At 41.2% G+C, this 21,026-nt stretch overlaps 1 long non-coding RNA gene across 1 annotated transcript; it reads left to right on the top strand.

The window, feature by feature from the left end:
• The first annotated feature begins 18,946 nt into the window (after positions 1-18,946).
• Positions 18,947-20,261, top strand: LOC126605283 (uncharacterized). The gene is made up of 4 exons (XR_007616902.1): positions 18,947-19,160; positions 19,245-19,342; positions 19,607-19,704; positions 19,880-20,261. It is a non-coding gene; the product is annotated as an uncharacterized LOC126605283 (long non-coding RNA).
• The last annotated feature ends 765 nt before the right edge of the window (positions 20,262-21,026 follow it).

Here is a 21,026-nt window from a genome sequence, read left to right as displayed (position 1 = left end):
GTGTTTGGCCAAACGTAATCCTGCCAGAAGGGCTTCATACTCGGCCTCATTGTTTGATGCCTTGAATTTGAAACGAAGAGCATACTCCATTGCTACTTTGTCGGGCGTAGTCAAGACTAGTCCCGCTCCACAGCCCTGTTGGTTGGATGAGCCATCAACATACAGACTCCAAGCTGAGGTCGTTGATTCTACCTTCTGAGCTTCCGGGGGTAATGAAGCCACTGCTTCAGGTGTAGAAGCAATGTTAACCGGATATGTGAAGTCGGCAATGAAATCTGCTACTGCTTGACCTTTTTCGGCTGGTTTTGGTTGGTAGGAGATGTCAAACTCACCCAATGCTATCGCCCATTTGATCATTCGCCCAGACGTGTCAGGACTCTGGAGTATCTGTCGAAGAGGGTGATTGGTAAGCACGATGATGGCGTGTGCTTGGAAATAAGGGCGAAGTTTCCGAGCAGACATGACCAATGCTAGAGCTAATTTCTCAATGTTGGAGTATCGTGTCTCCGCATCTTGTAGGGCTTTGCTAGCGTAGTAGACAGGTCGCTCAATATTCCCATCCTTTCGAATGAGAACGGAACTTACGGCTGAAGCTGATACCGATAGGTAGATAATGAGAATGTCTCCTACCTCGGGCTTGGAGAGTAGAGGGGCTTTACTCATGTACTCCTTGAGGTTTTTGAATGTCTCGGCACATTCATCAGTCCATGTAATGTACTTCCTACTTCCCTTAAGTGCTTTAAAAAAGGGAGCACATTTGTCTGTGGCCTTAGAAATGAACCTGGTTAAGGCTGCCACCTTGCCAGTAAGGCTCTGGATGTCCTTTGCAGTTACCGGTTCCTTCATGTCGAGGATTGCTTTGATCTTCTCGGGATTAGCTTCAATGCCTCGTTGGCTAATCATGAAACCTAAGAATTTGCCAGAGCCTACGCCGAAGGCACATTTGTTGGGGTTTAACCTCATTCGATACCTCTTCAAAATAGTGAAAGTTTCAGATAGGTTGGTGATGTGTTGGTCAGCATGTTTGCTCTTGACTAACATATCATCAACGTAAACTTCCATGCTCTTCCCAATCTGCTCGGCGAACATTGAGTTGACTAGTCTCTGATAAGTCGCTCCTGCATTCTTTAGGCCGAAAGGCATGACTTTATAGCAGTATAGTCCTCTGTCGGTAGTGAAGGCTGTGTGTTCTTGATCCGAAGGGTTCATGAGGATTTGGTTGTATCCTGAGTAAGCATCCATGAAGCTCAGGAGTTCACACCCGGCCGTAGAGTCTATAAGTCTGTCAATAAGAGGAAGAGGGAAGCTATCTTTCGGACACCCTTTGTTTAGGTCGGTGTAGTCAACACACATTCTCCACAAGACCTTTTGAAGCAAAAGACTTTCTTTGGTCGGATTTTTCTTAACAAGGACCACATTTGCTACCCATGTCGGGTAATTGACTTCGCGGACAAAGCCTATGCCTTTGAGTTTTTCAACTTCTGCTTTCATTGCCTCGTATCGTTCAGCGTCATAAGATCTTCGCTTCTGTCTCACCGGCTTGATCTTGGGGTCAATACTCAAACGATGACAGATGACATCGGGAGAGATGCCTGGCATGTCCTCGTATGACCAGGCGAAGACTTCAGTGTTCTCTTTCAAAAAAGATATCAATGCTAACCGAAGGGGTGGTGACAATGTGGTGCCAATCTTCACCATGCGATCTGGATAATCTCTTGAGATAGGTACCTTATCCAACTCTTCAGCAGGTTGGGCTTGCTGGGTGAAAGAGTCATCTCGAGGATCATCGGGTTGATTGTTGCTATCAGGAAGATCCAAGTTCGCTTCATCTAGGCTGGTCTTTGTGACTTGGTCATGTACAGACAGGGTTTCCTTGGGTCCGGGCAAGTGTTCTTGCTTAACTGAAGTGTTGTAACATGATCGTGCACTAAGCTGATCTCCTCTGATGTAGCCGTTGCCATGGGGGGTTGGAAATTTCATCAACAGCATATGCGTGGATACCATAGCCTTGAGATCATTGATGCCTGTGCGCCCAAAGATGACATTGTATGCCGTTGGGCAGTCAACCACTAGGAAGTTAGTGGTAATGGTAGCCGTGTAAGGGCCTGTACCAATAGTAAAGGGTAAATGTATGCTCCCTAAGGGTTGCACGATATCACCGGAGAAGCTTATCAGAGGAGAAATCGAGCGATCGAGCAAGTGTTCAGCTACACTGAGCGCCCTGAAAGCTTCGGCAAACATGATATTGACCGAAGCCCCTGTGTCTACGAGGATTCGTCGAACATCAAAGTTGGCTATGTGAGCCTCCACGATCAATGGGTCGTTATGAGGGTAGATGATGCCTCTTTCTTCCTCAGGGTAGAAACATATCGGATCCCAGTTAGGTTTTTGATACTTCCCTCCCCTGATGTCTTCCACGTGAAACACTTGGTGACCAGGCCTCAGACTTCGTTCACTGTTTTTCATGGCCCTATTGGAAGATTCAGATATGGGTGTGCCGCCGCTTATGGAATATATGACATTCACCTGGCGTTGGTTACGGTTATCCCTTTGAGGGTGAAGAAGGAATTGATCAATTTTTCCTTCTCGTGCCAAAGCTTCAATACGATCACGGAGGATGATACATTTCTCGCTATCATGGCCGTTATGCTCATGGTAGCAACAAAACGTGCCCGCGTTATTCGGGGGCGTGTAATCTGGGTGCCTCGGCTTTGGTTTTGGTATCAGGTGAGCTATGCTGGGGTAAATGGCCGCGCATGTGGCATTCAAGGGCGTGTATGTCTCATACCTTGGGGTAGGGGGTATCTTGACGCGGGTTTGACCCACTGCATTGACTGCCTGGGGGCGAGCGTTATTGTGGCGATACCCTTGGTTATCGGGATAGTGTCCCTTACTCTTTTTACTGAAAGGAGAGTGGTGAGGATGGAAATCCTTCCTCTTGCCTTGAAATTGATATGTCTGTTGATTCGGTGAAGCATTATGCAAGGCATGGGGAGGTGCCACTGCTGTTTGGGAAGTCGAGGTCTTCTCATTTAGGTGAGTCTGGCTTCCACCTCCCACTTGTTGATAAAGGATGGTTGTAGGGGGTTTCCCCTGATATGTCTTTGCCTCGGCGGAGGCATGGTTATAAGCCTGCGCCATCACCTCAGAGTAAGTCTTCCAAGTATTGGCATTGATCATGTATTTAAAGAAACAATCACGTAGGCCTGCCGTGAAGGCTTTGAGGGCAGTCTTGTCATCTGCCTCGGCACACCGGGAGTATTCATGGCTGAAGCGGCCAGCATACATACGTAATGACTCGTCTGGCTTCTGGCGGATAGTGTACAAGTCATCTGCAGAGTGCAAGCGATCGGTTTGGAAAATGTGTTGGGAAACAAATAGTTTCCTCAATTCCTCAAATGAGTCTACCGTCTCAGGTGTAAGACGACAATACCAATTTAGAGCTCCACCAGAGAGGGTGGAGGGGAAGAGAAGACATCGCTCTTCGTCGGTGTGCATCCGGTATGCCATGGTGGACTCAAAGAGGTTAAGGTGCTCAATCGGGTCCTCTTTTCCAGTATAAAGTTGCAAGCCAAGCTTTTGCTTTGTCTTTGCTTGAAGGGGGGTGTTGAGGATCCTCCTTGTAAGAGGGCCAGGCCTGGGTTGGTTCCAGTCAGGTATTTCAGCCTGACGTTCAGCCTTCAACTTGTTTACTTCCTCAAGAAGTTGTAGGACAAGGGGGTCCTGAGCGGAGTTATGTGTCACTGGAGCTTTCTTTCGTAAATCTCCATCTCCTCTTGGAATTAGGAAGGTTTGATCAAGGGCATGTGATTTTTCCCTGGACTCGCTGTACTGGCTTCCAGGGTATGTCTGTCGGAACACCTCTGAGTCCCCTGTACCCTCATGTCTCTCTGGGACTTGTTGCCCCTTCCCCAAATTGGTGGCTGGCTTGGGCCGTGGCAGGGGACCGAGTCTCTCAGAAATCCTTGGGTCATTAATCTTTGAGCTTATATGGATGGAATTCTCTCGACGTTGCTTCAGGAAATCCCGACAATCGCGAAAGACGGCTTTCGATCCTTCTGCCCCTTCAGTAAAGAGGTGTCTCCCTCCACTTCTCATGGTTCGGGTCGAAGCAACTGGGTTAAGAGAAGCCTCATGTTGATTATCAAGTCGAGGGGTAATCTGTTCCCTATCAGGGATATCTATGTCGAATGCATGTGACCCTCCATGTTGGAGGGCACCCAGTTGATGGTTGACTTCCACGGGGGCAACAAGCTCGCGTGTCTGAGCTTGCCTAGCTTCGTGGAGTGTCTCGAAGAGCTTCTCATATTGCTCCTGGAGGACCTCATTCCTTATTGCTATCTTGTTGTTCTGAGCTTCCAACTCATCGACTTTAGCTTGAAGAAGAACTCGTTTTCCTTCCTTCTTTCGTTGTTTCGCACTATGTGCAAGGGGGGTGTCATTCTGTGTGCTGTGGCTTCCTTCGCTTCCCATGTTGGAGAGGGATGCCTGGTCAAAAGAAAGTGTACGAATGATAGAAACCAGCTTGACACAGCTGAAGAGAGTAGGAATAAGTGTCGTTTCCCACAGACGGCGCCAAATGTTGATGCACAAAATCAGCGAAGACTTTGGTACAACAGAAAGTGTCAGGTTTTGTGACCTTCGCTTGGTTGCTTCGGTCACTAGTGAGGATAAGTACGTAAATGAATAGAGACAGAGAAGCAAACACAGGATGTACGTGGTTCACCCAGATTGGTTACGTCCACGGAGTAGAGGAGTTCTTATTAGTAGTGAAGGGCTTACACAAGTACAAGGGATCAAGCTCTCAATTTAGTGAGTTCTTGTGAATGATTTAACACAAATGGCATTAGGCAATATTGTGGGGGAATGACCCCTATTTATAGAAAAACTTGTAGCTTTGTCACATTGACATGTGTCATGTTGTGATTGGTTCTTGATGTCGACACGTGCTGCGCTCTGATTGGCTTCTAATCTTGACACGTGTCGAGTAGTGATTGGCCTCCTGGTCGGAGGGGAACTCTTCCTTGACAGTATAGCGTTGGCCGGTGCTCGGTAGTTTCGGGATTGGTCAAGTATGGTACAAACAAAATTAAAAGGTAACATCATCCCACGTTATGGGTCTACTAGTTATGTTTCAAAAATCTGACTGTATATCTCGTAGGTTATCCCTCAAAGGTCATCTCTAACAAAAATAAAAATAATACGAAAGTTGAGCCCAAAATACAGATTTTCGAATTAATACGGGTAATGAGAACATCATCCCACTTTATGGGTCTAAGAGTTATTTTTTCCAAAATCTGAGTGTACATCTCATAGGTCATCCCTCAAAGACCATCAGTGCCATAAATAACAAAACAATATGAAACTTTTAGACCCTTGAATTAAAATAAAAGAGCGCAAAATATAGAGTTTCGAAATAATACGGGTAATGAGAACATCTGTGACAGCCCATCTCGATTGTGTATATTATTTTATCCTTGAGAGCATGGAAATTTCTATTATGCCCTTTAATCGTTAAGTTGTGTGTATGTGTATAGGCTAAGGTTTTGGACCAATTAGTTCTATTCCTAATTAATTGGACCCAATTAGAACTAAAAGACTTAAGGTTTTGTTTGATTGGCTGCAAAATGAACCACACACACACACCCATACCAAACCGTTGACTCTCTCTCTCTCTTCCCTCTCGGATTTCTTCAATTGTCCATACAACTGTATGGAGAACTCTCAAATTTACCTTGATGTGCACGAATCGACGTTGAGAAGGTTGTTCTTGTGTTCTCTGTGAGTCCAGGAGCTCATCCATGCCCTTAGTTCGACATGAGAACTTGTCAAATGTAAGAACCAAAAAACCCCGTTTTGGTGCACTGTTCACTCGACATGTTCGCGGAGGTTTCAGGTAGTTTTGAGACTTAGAAAGGTTCTATTCTTGCTTTTCTAGCACCTTGGATTAATTTTGGAAGAGTTTTGACGTAGAAATGCTCTGGTTTTATGAGTTGCAGGGTGACCGAATTATTGTGACTTATTCCGGTGAGATTCCGGTGGATTTCAGACTTATAAGTGGTAAGGATGTGTTCCTTTTGTCCTAAGCTTCATTTTAGTATAAAATTCGTGAATTTTGGTTAAGAATTGAAGAAGATATCACGATTAGAAGATTTTCTAGAAACCGGCAATCGCAACCAAGGAAGAAGGTGGAGAATATTTCGTCAAAGTTGACAGAATATTCTAACGGCTTCAGGTATATTTAACGGCATATTCTATATTTTAACGGAATATTCCCTAACGCGGGTAGGGAATTCGTCAATGTGCCAGGCACGTGCTTGCGCGTGGGCCGTGTTTCTGGCCATGCCTTGGCCGGCACATGGGTTGTCGGAAAAGTTTTCTAAAAATATGGGGATGTTCCTGAGGTTGAGTAGATCACGGTGGTATATTCATATACCCCAATTGAGCAATGTATGAGAAGTTATTACCTAGTTTTGTTTATGTGCTTAAAAATAACGTTTAAATAGTTGTTTCATATATAGGTGAGACCTATCGTGAGGACGAGCGCAGTCAAGCAAGGTTCGGGGGTTACGACCCTTCCACATATCAGTGAGTGTGCTTTTGGTTTTCAGTATATATATACATACTTCGTATTTTCCCAATAAAACTTAATTAAATGGTTTGATACTTTCAAATGCCATGTCAAATGCTCTTTATGTTTAATTGTGCATTATTATGGTTATATATATATATTGTTGCTTGACGATGTGGATGTTCAGGTAAGCAAAGGTGAGTATATTGATGGTAGTGAATATATTAGTGCTGAGATGCATTTTGAGCTATTTATCCTGCATCCCGATGTTAGTGCTTCGCTCGAGGATAGGGCCTAGCCTTCACGTGATCGTTCACCTCCCGCACCACACGTTCACCTTGGATCCAAGGCAGGTGCCAGCCTATCGTACATACCACTTTAGGTGGTTTCGACTCGTAGGTGACTTGCGATACTTCGCACAATCTTCACGTGACTGTAGCACTTGAGCATATTTATTTACACCTAGCCTATCGTATAGACCACATTAGGTGGTTCCGACTCGTGTGCAGAATTTGATTGATGAGTTGTGGACCTAACCGTACAGGTCACTTTAGGTGACTTCAGCTAGTTTACTATTTCATATTGATTTATTGCACCTTGCTTACTTATTTCATTATGAGATTTGACATGCTATATTCGGTGGATTGCTATTTTGAATATGCTTTGAAATATAATCATATCTACTATTTTCAGATAATTATACAGGTTTTACGACAAAGGGTTACTACTTTTGATAGTGAAATGGTTTAGAAAAGCTTTGTTTTTGCCCACTCATACTTTCTGTTTTGTGCCCCTCCAGGTTTTAGGTAAGAGTGCTCGTTGGTGGCTCAAGAGGATTTCACGGCAGCTCTGACAGATTATCGCTAAAGTAGGACCATTTTTAGTATTGTATAATGAGTATTCGTCCTGCTGGACTGCACTTAGGCTACATGCGTTCTGGTTATGTATAGTCACTTCTATTATCGCACTTTCACCTTATCTCATCTAGTGTTTTAGTCCGTTGGTTTTTATTTATTCGAATTTCTTATATCATTATTGCTTCCGCATTGTGCACATGACTACGTCACCCTCACGTAACGGCCAGCATGCCTCGATATTAGGTTGGGGTGTGTCAACATCATCCCACTTTATGGGTCTACGAGTTATGTTTCAAAAATCCAACTATATGTCACCCCTCTGCCCAAAATAATAAGAATACGAAACTTTTATACCCTAGAATTGAAAGGAAGGAGCCTGAAATATAGATTTTTGAATTAATATGGGTAATGAGAACATCATCCAACTATATGGGTCAATGAGTTATGTTTCAAAAATCCGACTGTACACCTTATAGGTATCCCTTAAAGATCAGCTCTACCAAAAATAAAAAGAATACGAAACTTTTAGACCCTTGAATTGAAAGAAAAGAGCCCAAATACAGATTTTCGAATTAATATGTGTAACGAGAACATCATCCCACTTTATGGGTCTGTGAGTTATGTTTCAAAAATCTGATTGTGCATCTCATAGGTCATCCCTTAAAGATTATTTCTGCCAAAAATCAAAGGAGTAAGAAGGTTTTAGACCCTTGAATTGAGAGAAAAGAGCCCGAAATACAGACTCTTGAATTAATACGGGTAATGAGAACATCATCTCATTTTATGGGTCTACGAGTTATGTTTAAAAAATCCAACTGTACATCTCATAGGTCATAGCACAAAGATCATCTTTGCCAAAAATAAAAAGAATTCGAAAGTTCGAGACCCTTGAATTGAAAGAAAAAAGCTCGAAATATATATTTTTGAATTAATATGAGTAATGAGAGCATCATCCCACTATATGGGTTTATGAGTTATGTTTCAAAAATTTAACTATCTATCTCAAAGGTCTTCTCATAAAGATCATCTCTACCAAAAAGAAAAAGAATACGAAACTTGTAGACCCTTGAATTGAAAGAAAAAGTGCCCGAAATATAGATTTTCAAATTAATACGGGTAATGAGAACATCATCCCACTTTATGGGTCTACGAGTATTATTTCAAAAATCCGACTATAGGTCTTATATGTCATTCCATAAAGATCATCTCTGCCAAAAATAAAAAGAATATGAAACTTTTAGACCCTTTATTTGAAAGAAAAGATCCCGAAATACATATTTTCTAATTAATAGGGTGATGAGAACATCATCCCACTTTATGGGTCTACGAGTTTTGTTTCATAAACCTAACTGTACATCTCATAGGTCACCCTTTAAAGATCATCATTGCCCAAAATAAAAAGGATATGAAACTTTAGACCCCTGAATTGAAAGAAAAGAGCCCCAAAAACAAATTTTTTAATTAATACGGGTATTGAGAATATCATCCCACTTTATGGGTCTACGAGTTATGTTTCAAAAATCCAACTGTACAACTCATAGATCATCCCTTAAACATCATCGCTTCCAAAAATAAAAAGAATACGAAACTTTTAGACCCTTGAATTGAAAGAAAAGAGCTCGAAATACAGATTTTTGAATTAGTACGATTAATGAGAACATTATCCCAATTTATGGCTCTATGAGTTAGGTTTCGAAAATCCAACTGTACATATCATAGGTCATCCCTTAAAGTTCTTCTCTTCCTAAACTAAAAAGAATACGAAACTTTTAGTCTCTTAAATAGAAAGAAAAGATCCTGAAATACAGATTTTCGAATTAATATGTGCAATGAGAACATCATCCTACTTTATGTGTCTACAAGTTATGTTTCAAAAATCCTACTGTACATCTCATAGGTCATCCCTCAAAGATCTTCTATGCCCAAAATAAAAAGAACATGAAACTTTTAGACCCTTGAATTGAACGAAGAGAGCCCAAGATAGCTATTTTCGAATTAATATGGGTAATGAGAACATCATCCAACTTTATGGGTCTATGAGTTATGTTTCAAAAATCCAAACATACATCTCATAGGTCATCCCTTAAAGATCATCTCTACCAAAAATGAAAGGAATACAAAACCTTTAGACCCTTGAAATGAAAGAAAAGAGCCCGATATATAGATTTTTGAATTAATACAAGCTAATGAGAATGTCATCCCACTATATGGGTCTACAAGTTATCTTTCTAAAATCCAACTATACAATGCATAGGATATCCCTTAAAGATCATCTCTGCCAAAAATAAAAAGAACACAAAACTTTTATACCCTTGAATTGAAAAAGAAGAAAAAAAAGATCCCGAAGTACAGATTTTCGAATTAATACGGGTAATTAGAACATCATCATAATTTGTGGGTCTATGAATTATGTTTCAAAAACCCAACTGTTCATCTCATACGTCATCCTGTAAAGATGGCCTCTGCTAAAAATAAAAAGAATATGAAACTTTTAGACCCTTGAATTGAAACAAAAGAGCCCCAAATACAGATTTTTGGATTATTACGGGTAATGAGAGTATCGTCCCACTATATGGATCTACAATTTATGTTTCAAAAATAGGACCGTGCACCTCATAGATCATCCCGTAAAGATCGTGTTTGCCAAAAAAATAAAAATAGTGTGAAGCGTTTAGACCCTTGAATTGAAATAAAAGAGTCGGAAATAAAGATTTTTAAATTAATATGAGTAATGAGAACATCGTCGCACATTTTGGGTCTACAAGTTATGTTTCAAAAATCCGACTGTACATCTCATAGGTCATCTCTTAAAGATCTTCTCTACCTGAAATAAAAAGAATACGAAACTTTTAGACCCTTGATTTGAAAGAAAAGAGCCTGATAAATAGATTTTCAAATTAATACGAGTAATGAGAACATCATCCCACTTTATGGGTCTACCAGTTATGTTTCAAAAATCTGAAAGTACATCTCATAGGTCATCTCTTAAAGATCATATCTGCCAAAAATAAAAAGAATATTATAGTTTTAGACATGTGAATTGAAAGAAAAGAGCCCGAAATATCTAGTTTCCAATTAATAAGGGTAATGAGAACATCATCCCACTTTATGGGTCTACGAGTTATGTTTCAAAAATCCGAACATACATCTCATAGGTCTTCCTTAAAGATCATGCCTACCAAAAATTAAAAGAACACAAAACCTTAGGCCTTTGAATTGAAAGAAAAGAACCCGAAATACAGATTTTTTAATTAATACCGGTAATGAGAACATCATCTATATGGGTCTACGAGTTATATATCTAAAATCCGACTATACATCTCATAGGTTATCCCTCAAAGATCATCTCTGCCAAAAATAAAAAGAATAGGGTTAATCTCAGTTTACTACCCTGAAGTTTCATGGTTTTCAACATTTGGTACATGAAGTTTTTTTCATCCCAGAGTCATACATGAAGTCTTAATTTTGGGATTGTTTCAGACATTCGCTAAGTTTTTCGTTAGAACTTTTGTTAACTGATGACATGGCTCCCACGTGGACAATAATTGTGTGCCACGTGTCCATATGGGCCCAGTTCAATATTGAAAATATTTTAAAATATATAAAAACACAAAAGAAAAACCCACCCGTCTTCTACCTCCCTAATCCCCTCTCTTCCTTCTTCCCTCTGCAACCCGTACCCTCTCTTCTCTCCTCTGCCACTCCCACCCTCTTCACCTTCCCTCCCTTCTCCCTCCTCCATCCTTTTCACCTCCACCCATTGCAAAAATCCTAATCCCCAAAAGCATCTAGGGGCGAAAGTCAGACAACCCTACCCCACTCAAATCCCAACACCTCTTGATTTTATATCAATTTGACCCATTTGGTTGATCAACAGACTGGCTTGTGACATTGAAAGTACAATTACTACTACTTGTTGGTGATGTTATTGTAGTATGGTCTTTGAGTCTTTTTTTCAAGTGGGTGTGCTATACATTTTGTATTTCATTATCGTTGCGTCCTGGTAATCTTGCTGCAATTGGTGACCACCTAAAAACAAAAGAAATGAGTTAAATTAAACATTTGAATGGGAGCCAAATTGGACTAGAAGTTGGGATTAGAGGTTTCAGGGGAAATGGAGAAGACCCAGATGACGATATGTTCACAATCAAGCTATTATAGAAGAAGGCTTGAGGTTTGGGCTTGCAGGCGACATCGTTGGCCAACATCCACACATTTTGGTAGAGACTGGTTACCACGGCGACGATCAGGAAGGAGAGAATGGTGGCTGAAGGAATTATTTTGTGAAAACATGTTCATTTGAGCAACATCATATAGCATGCAATTAACAATTAAAGGCGGAATCATGCTTGTATGCACTCAAAAACAAAACATTACCATGAAATTCAAAGCCTAGTAGATTGGTGAACCAATTAATCATCTCAAAACAAAGTGAGTTGGAATTAATACCTTTGTAGATTCCTCTTTGCATAAGCAAAGGCTAATCACCCAAAGAGATAGGGCCTTCATTCCTTGCTTCTTAGATCCATGGATTTGGATGGAAGAATAGGTTCTCCAAGTTCCCAAAATTGAGAACCTCTAAGTCTCTTCACCAAGGTTAGATTGTAGAAGAAATGAGTGACCTTGGAGTAGTAGGATTGCTAGATGTACCCTCCAAGGTGTTGGCCTCTTTAGAGAGAAAATGGAGAGACAATTCTCACCAATTTTCCCCAAAAATAAACCCTTAATGAATTTTAGCTATAAAGTCATTTATATAGTCACTTCTTTAAGTGACCTAAATAACCAATACCCTAATTCATACCATATGGCCGGCCATCTGAAGGGATTTGGGCTTTTGGGCTTTAATGAATCTTTATTCATTAAATTGTCATACAACTTAAGTTAATGGGCTTGACGTTCAAAGCCCATCGGGCCTTAAGGTCCAAAACTATCCCGAAGTCATGTAACGAACTTATTCGTTTGATTAATTAACATATTAATTAATCCTTGCCATAAATAAATGATTAAACCATTTAATCATTCTTACTCATTTCCGTTTAATCTCCAATCTCTACCTTTTATGGTGTGCGATCCATTAGGTTCCTTTTAGCGAGGTAGTGGGCGATTAAAACCATTTTACATCGATTGTGAATTGAAACTATTTTCAATTCTCCCTTTAGTGATTACACACGTTTAGGGCTTCCACAAACCATGAGTGACACCTAGCAGCATATCATGGTTACCCAAGCTAATCAGAAGAGGTTAGAGAACCTATTCAGTTCGGGATTACAAATGCAATACGGTCTTTCTCTAATCTAATACTCTTGACCACATTGTTTGGTTTGATAGTTCAGTTGCTCATGTCTACTATCCAATGTGTGTCTTGTGCTTATATGATTACCTTGAATGTGATTCGGAACGCATTCCCTAATCTCATTCATACTCTGGCCAGAGATTTAAATCATATCAGAGAGTATTCTCCCTCAAACGGTTTGAAGGTTAGAGATCCCTTGTTGCGCATTCACTTGTCTCCATAGCTAAGTCACTTGACCCCAACGATGCCGTGGACACCCTCCTGATGGAGTGACTTTGACATAATCAAAGATCAAGGTCTTAACCACAAGACAACTATGATGCCTCAGGTCAAAGGACTAATTTGCATTATCCCAACTATGAGTTCTCACGTGACATGGAATATGAGAACTCTTCGTTGATCGCGTTCAGTGAACTCATTCTCTATTGAGCACCTACTGTACTTGTCTTGATGTCACACACACCAATGAGTCGAGACTAATCACTCTCCCTGAGAGAAGACATAGTACGTACTGATCTTAATGGACTGTCAACGCCCAATTGGCAATCCTATGATCTGGAACGTTTAGGATGTGTCTACGAAAGAATGGTCTCATGAATCTAACTTCATTAGATTACATTCTCCCAATCACATATTCCTTGGACTTTATCGTTTAAGCATATAACATTTATATGAGACGGCTCAAACAATAATCTTTGCCCTTTATATGTAAAACTAGATTAGTTTAACATGTGAAATGTCCGTAAAGTATCATCACATGATTGGCTTTAGGGCACATTTCCAACAGTGGCTGCACTGTGTTGCAGAAGGAGAACCTAGTGTTGGGGTCAGAGAGAATGGTGTAAGGGGAGAGGGCGACGGCGGGGGTGTTGTGGGCGAGGAGAACTGGGGCTTGTAATTGGGGAAGAGAGAAGGGAGAAGGGAGGGAGAGGGTGTGGGGGGGGGTGAGGCGACAATCAGTTTTTTTATTTTTATTTTTTGTGTTTTTGTATTTTTCTAATTTTTTAGGGTAAAAGACTGTTTACTACCCTCATGTTTCGTAGTTTTCAACATTTAGTACATCAATTTTTTTTCGTCCCAAAGTCATACCTAAAGTGTAAATTTTGGGACAGTCTCATACATTCGTGAGTCAAACTGTTAAGTGTTCCGTTAACTGTGACGTGGTGCCCATGTGGACAACGACTGGACGCCACGTGGATTTTTTTTTTTTGTTTTTGAAAGAAGGGGTTTTCACTTTTTTTAGGGGTTCAAACAAATTTTCCCGCCAAAAATTTTGAATTTTGAATTTTTTTTTTCTTTTTTTTTCTTCTTCTTCCTCCCTCTTTCTTCTTCTTCTTATGGGCAAATTCTTTTTTTTTTTTTTTCTTCCTCCTCCTCCTCCTCCTCCCTCCTTCTCTTCCTTCTTCTTCTTCCTCCTCCTGGGCAAATTCGTGTTTTTTTTTTCTTCTTCTTCCTTCTTCTTCTTCTTCTGGGCAGATTCGTGTTTTTTTTTTATTTTGCTTCTTCTTCCTTCTTCCTCCTTTGGGCAAATTCGTTTTTATTTTCTTCTTCCTCTTCCTCCTCATTCTTCTTCTTCCTCCTCCATCTTCTTTTTCTGGGCAGATTCTTTTTTTTTTCCTTCTTCTTCTTCTTCCTCCTCCTCCTCCTCCTCCTCCTTCTTCCTTCTTCTGGGCAGATTCGGTTTTTTTTTCTTCTTCTTCTTCTTCCTCCTCCTTCTCCTCTTTCTTCTTCTCCTCTTCTTCTTCTTCCTTCTTCTTCTTCTTCTTCTTCTTCTTCTTCTTCTTCTTCTTCTTCTTCTTCTTCTTCTTCTTCTGGGCAGATTCGTTTTTTTTTTCTTCTTCTTCTTCTGGTATTTTTTTAATTTTCACATGGATGACACGTGGCGCCCAGTCATTGTCCACATGAGCGCCACGTCACAGTTAACAGGAGACTTAGGGCTGGTTTGGTATTGCTGTGCTTTTTAAAAAAGCTGATGTGAGAATAAGCGGCTGTGAAATAAATCAGCAGAGTGTTTGGTAAACTTTTTTGTAAAAGTACTTTTGGAAAAAAAAAGCAATCTCATAGTGGGTCTTTTCATTAAAGGAGCACTATAGCTCCGTGTGCTTTGAAAAAAAGCCAGTTTTCCAAAGCTACAAATAGCAGCTTCAGCTTTTTCCTTTGATTTCAGCTTATTCTCACAGTAGCTTCCAAAATAAGCCTTTTTTTCATGGGTGCTTTTTTTTTAAGCACCTCACTTCCAAACCACCCCTTAACAGTTTGACTAACGGATGTGTTGATGCACAAAATCAGCGAAGACTTTGGTACAACAGAAAGTGTCAGGTTTTGTGACCTTCGCTTGGTTGCTTCGGTCACTAGTGAGGATAAGTACGTAAATGAATAGAGACAGAGAAGCAAACACAGGATGTACGTGGTTCACCCAGATTGGCTACGTCCACGGAGTAGAGGAGTTCTTATTAGTAGTGAAGGGCTTACACAAGTACAAAGGATCAAGCTCTCAATTTAGTGAGTTCTTGTGAATGATTTAACACAAAATGGCATTAGGCAATATTGTGGGGGAATGACCCCTATTTATAGAAAAACTTGTAGCTTTGTCACATTGACATGTGTCATGTTGTGATTGGTTCTTGATGTCGACACGTGCTGCGCTCTGATTGGCTTCTAATCTTGACACGTGTCGAGTAGTGATTGGCCTCCTGGTCGGAGGGGAACTCTTCCTTGACAGTATAGCGTTGGCCGGTGCTCGGTAGTTTCGGGATTGGTCAAGTATGGTACAAACAGTGCTCCCCTAAGTTCCCGAGTGAGGGAAACTCCTCGGTTGGGGACTTGCAAGATCCGATCCCTTGAGTAATCACGAAACTTCTAAGTACCGAAGTGTGGTCTGATCTTCATCTGCCCTTCTCTGGAAGTACCTTTCCTCCATCCGGGAATGGTGTATTTAGCTGATGTTGACGCACAAGGTAATGTATCAATTTCACTTGAAGCTTAGTTGTAGTTTCGGGCTTAGTCAAGTGTGATACAAACCCTATAGTAGGAGTCCCCCAAGTCGCCGAGCTAGGAGATCTGCCGAAAGAGGTGACAGACAAGGTAAGCAGTCAAACTTCCAAGTAAGCAACCCAGGATCAGAGATTTGACTTCGGCTTCCGGTTGATTGTTCTTCTTCTCCTTGTCTCTCATTCAACTGTCAGGATAAGGAGAAGCAAATGGATAAGAGATGATATGAGATACTTTTGCTTTGGAAGAAGTAACTTTCCACAGGCTTATTCTTGAACTGTGCTGGAGGGTTTTCTGGTGCCCTTCAGAGTATAAGGCCGACTCAAAAATTTGAGGGTCAAAACAAGTCCATCAAATCTAGAGTACGTTCGACCTTGATGATATGGGATACTTTTGCTGTTGACGGAATAATGAATGTGATCTGGAAAGGTGTCGTGCTGTAGTGATCTGTTTCAGCCCACCGTTGAACCTTCTGCTTCAATCTTTTGCATGGCAGAAGTGGTGTGCAACCTTTGCATTTAAATGGTCCTTCAGAACATTCCTTCATAGTGACTCATCCCCGTTTGGCAGCTTCAGTGTAAAGAGCCAATATCTGATCAACTGTCATGAGGTATTTGCCGGTGGAATTCGTGACCTTGACAGCAGTTGAGGATGAGTACTCGAGAGCAATGCTAAGTAAGCAACCAGGCAAAGGCTCCAGGCAGTCAGTTCCAAATTGGAGGTTTGATTTCAGGTTCCGACTGACTGCTCTCTTTCTCCTTGTCCTGCAGGTGTGGACAAGGACAAAGACAAAGACAGGGAGAAAGCATGATATGGGATACTCTTGCTTTCGACCCTGATGATATGAGATACTCTTGTTCTTGGTGTGGCTTATTTGCTGAGGTATTATCGGGGGGAAATAAAGCTGAGTATTTCGAGAGGTTATGTTGAGGGTGCCTTTTCGAATGCGAGAAAGGGTTGAGCATTTTTGCAGGTTTGCCTGTCCGTTGAGGAGGGAGGTCAATGTATATAGGGATTTCCCAATAACAAGTAGTAATGCTATTCCTTTACCCTTCTTGGTCACAGCAATGTAGTGGGAGCTGCCAGCTTCACGTGTTTTAATTTTGTCAGAGCACTTTGAAAAAGTGGTATGTGGTATCTGGAAAGCTGATATTACGTGTGAAGATTACAGACAAGCTTTATCTAAGGAAATCTGGCTCTCGAAGTTCTGAGAGTTGTGCCTCTTCGGCTTTCGAAGAAGCAATCCCGTCGAGGATCTGACTCTCGAGATTCGGAAAGCGGTGCTACTCCGGTTTTTGAGAAAGTAATTATGTTGGGAGTCTTTTCTCGAATGTGAGTAAAGGTTGGACGTTCTTGCCAACCTGTCTTGCCGCAAAACACGGAGGTCGACACACATAGGGACTTTCCAGTTGTCAAGCAGTGGTGCTGTTCCTTTACCCTTATGGGTAATAGTAGGGTAGCTGGAACTTCGAAATTCTCGTGCCTAAACTTTGTCAGAGATCTTTGACTAAGTTATATGTGGTACCCGAGGAGTTGATGGTGCATATGGAGAGCGGTGATTGAACAGTAAGATTCACGTGCTTTCTACTTCACCAGAAATCTTCGACAGATTGCCCGTAATTTCCGCAAAGCTGATTGTGCATGTGACAGGTGCTGACGAGGCTGAAAAAGCAGGTGCTTCTTCGATTTCTGAGATCGGCCCTCGTGGTCTCTGAGCAGCCCAGCTTTTGAGAAAGCAAACGCCTCTTCGATTTCTGAGATCGGCCCTCGTGGTCTCTGAGCAGCCCAGCTTTTGAGAAAGCAAACGCCTCTTCGATTTCTGAAGCTCCGTCGAGTGCAGATTTTTATAGAGGCTGGCATTAAGTTCCACAGCACACTTGAATCTCTACCAGTAGAAGCTCATTTCTTGCACTTCTAAGATCTTGATTTGTCTGACCTCTTCCTTCTTCAACACATTTGAAAATGTCTAGACCCTCCGACCGTCGTTTTGACTTGAACCTTGGAGAAGAGACAGCCACGCCTTCTCCAGACAACATATGGCGCCCATCCTTCATATCCCCTACTGGTCCTCTTACCGTTGGGGATTCTGTGATGAAGAATGATATGACCGCTGCAGTGGTGGCCAGGAACCTTCTCACTCCCAAAGATAACAGACTACTTTCCAAACGGTCTGATGAGTTGGCTGTTAAGGACTCTCTGGCTCTTAGTGTTCAGTGTGCAGGTTCTGTGTCTAATATGGCCCAACGCCTATTTGCTAGAACCCGCCAAGTTGAATCATTGGCTGCTGAAGTGATGAGTCTCAAACAGGAGATTAGAGGGCTCAAGCATGAGAATAAGCAGTTGCACCGGCTCGCCCATGACTATGCTACAAACATGAAGAGGAAGCTTGACCAGATGAAGGAATCTGATGGTAAGGTTTTACTTGATCATCAGCGGTTTGTGGGTTTGTTCCAAAGGCATTTATTGCCTTCGTCCTCTGGGGCTGTACCTGGTAATGAAGCTTCAAATGATGAACCTCCAATGCCTCCTCCTTCTGGGGTTTTGTCAAGTACTGAGGCTCCGGATAACCACCCTCCGGTGCTTTCTCTTTCTGGGGCTCTACCGACTGCTGAGACTTCCCCTAAGCAACCTTTGTGAAGGCTCCCTTTTGTTTGTTTATTTTGACTCATGTATATGTACATATTTGTGGCTTATCGAAAATATTAATAAATAAGCTTTGCTTCATTTCAACATATTGTGTTAAATACACCAAAGCCTTCTTCATAAAGTTCTTTGAATTTTTTGCTTTTGTTGAAACCTGTATTGTTGAAGCTTTGTGAGTGGAGCATGTAGTTTGAGGTAGTGTTCCCTTAATTTCCCGAGTGAGGAAAACTTCTCGGTTGGAGACTTGAAAAATCCAAGTCACTGAGTGGTTGTGAGACTGCCGAGTATCAAGGTGCAGTAGCATATGGTGGGAGTCCCCCAAGTCTTCAGGCGAAGAGAGTTGCCGAATGAGGTGTCTAGCTAGTAGTCAATGTCATGAGTAGGAAAACTTCACTTGTTTCTTTTCGAAGTGGTAACCCAGGGCTCTTTCTTCATATATTGTTTTTTGTTATGAAGATGTGTTAGGCCCAAAGAAGTGGAGGCTAGGAACTTTTTTTTTTTTTTTTTTTTTTTTTTTTTTTTTTTTTTTTTACTCCCTCCCTTTTTCTTGTGTCATTTACATGGGTGTATTCGAATGGAGCTGAATGAGGGGTAGGGTATGACTCATTATCATGTGCCATGATTTTGTCTTCCTTTAGCTTCTCTTTTGCTTTGCTTTAGTCTTCCTTTAGCTTTTCTTCAATATAACACCATTTTCTGTGGCTCAGATCGCAAAACCATCTTCATGAAAGTTGTTCCTTAGCTCGTGAACTACAACATATCCGAATTGGAGATCCATCGGAGCAGTACAACTCCAGAAATTCAGGTATGATGAGTGATTGTTCGTCATTTGTATATCAACGCGTCAGACTTGTTGTGAGCTTCAAAAACTCCATTTTCTCTTGCTCAGATCAACATACTTTCTTCATCGAAGTTGTTCCTTAACTTGTGAACTACAACATATCCAAATTTGAGGTCCCTCGGAGCAGTATAACTCCAGAAATCCAGGTATGATGAGTGACTGTTTATCATTTGTCTGTCAACCCGTCAGATTTGTTGTGAGCTTTGAAACTCTATTTTATCTTGCTCAAATAAGCATGCTTTCTTCATTGAAGTTGTTCCTCAGCTTGTGAACTACAACATATCCAAATTTGAGATCCCTCGGAGCTGTATAACTCAAGAAATTCAGGTATGATGAATGACTGGTTATTATTTTTCTGTCAACCCGTCAGATTTGTTGTGAGCTTTGAAACTCTATTTTCTCTTGCTCAGATCAGCATGCTTTCTTCATTGAAGTTGTTCCTCAGCTTGTGAACTTCAACATATCCAAATTTGAGATCCCTCGGAGAAGTATAACTCCAGAAATCCAGGTATGATGAATGACTGGTTATTATTTTTCTGTCAACCCGTCAGATTTGTTGTGAGCTTTGAAACTCTATTTTCTATTGTTCAGATCAGCATGCTTTCTTCATTGAAGTTGTTCCTCATCGTCTCTTTCATAACATATCAAAAATTCAGAATGAACTAATGGTTAAATATTTCCAGATCTTCGAAACATCACAGCAGCTTCGAAATCTGCAAGAATCCGACTGTCATGCTTGGAGCTTCAACACTTTAATTTCCGTGGCTCAAACAGAAATGGTTCCTTCTTGAAAGTTGTTCATCTGCTCAAGAACTAGAGGGTGTCCAAAATTCAGCTCCATTGGAGAGAAGCAGCAGCTGCAAAAATTTGATAGAGAAAAGGAGGCGAAGCTTTGTTGGATTTCTAGGCTGGGGAAGATTCCAGTTTTTGTAGCAACTTCAGTACTGGTGAATTGCTTGTATTTTTGTCCATAACTAAATTTTGGACTTTGAATTATTATTTGATCTATCATAATATGTTTGGGAACATATATAAGTGAATAAATAAGAAGGAAGATTTTGGGCCCTTGTGGGTGTAAAACAAAAAATGTTTAGGTTGTGTGAACAAAATTTGTTTATTTGGAGCAAGGTTTTGTGTTGAAGCTTTGTAGGTGAAGCTTTCTAGGTGAAGCTTTGATGGTGAAGCTTTGTAGATGAAGCTTTGTAGATGAAGCTTTCTAGGTGAAGCTTTGATGGTGAAGCTTTGATGGTGAAAGTATGTAGATGAAGCTTTCTAGGTGAAGCTTTTTTAGGTGAAGCTTTGTAGGTGAAGCTTTTTTAAGTGAAGCTTTGGGCCCTTGTGAAGCTTTGGAGGTGAAGCTTTTCGGGTGAAGCTTTTTTGGGTGAAGCTTTGTGGGTGAAGCTTTTGCGGTGAAGCTTTGTGGGTGAAGCTTTGGAGGTGAAGCTTTTCGGGTGAAGCTTTTTTGGGTGAAGCTTTGTGGGTGAAGCTTTTTAGGTGAAGCTTTGTGGGTGAAGCTTTGGAGGTGAAGCTTTTTTAAGTGAAGCTTTGGGGGTGAAGCTTTTCGGGTGAAGCTTTTTTTGGGTGAAGCTTTGTGGGTGAAGCTTTTTTGGGTGAAGCTTTGTGGGTGAAGCTTTTGAGGTGAAGCTTTGTGGGTGAAGCTTTGGAGGTGAAGCTTTTCGGGTGAAGCTTTTTTGGATGAAGCTGTTTTTTTTTTTTTTTTTTTTTTTTTTTTTTTTTGGCGCTGGACACGGTCTTCATTTGCTTGTTTTGTAGTGACTGTGGAAGACGGATTGCTTTCTGATTGAGAAGGGTTCCGGCATCGCTTTGCAC

This window comes from Malus sylvestris, chromosome 15, assembly GCF_916048215.2.
Source record: "Malus sylvestris chromosome 15, drMalSylv7.2, whole genome shotgun sequence".
Lineage (NCBI taxonomy): Eukaryota > Viridiplantae > Streptophyta > Magnoliopsida > Rosales > Rosaceae > Malus > Malus sylvestris.
Note: the sequence above shows the minus strand (reverse complement) of the source record. Positions and strands in the feature narration are given on the sequence as shown.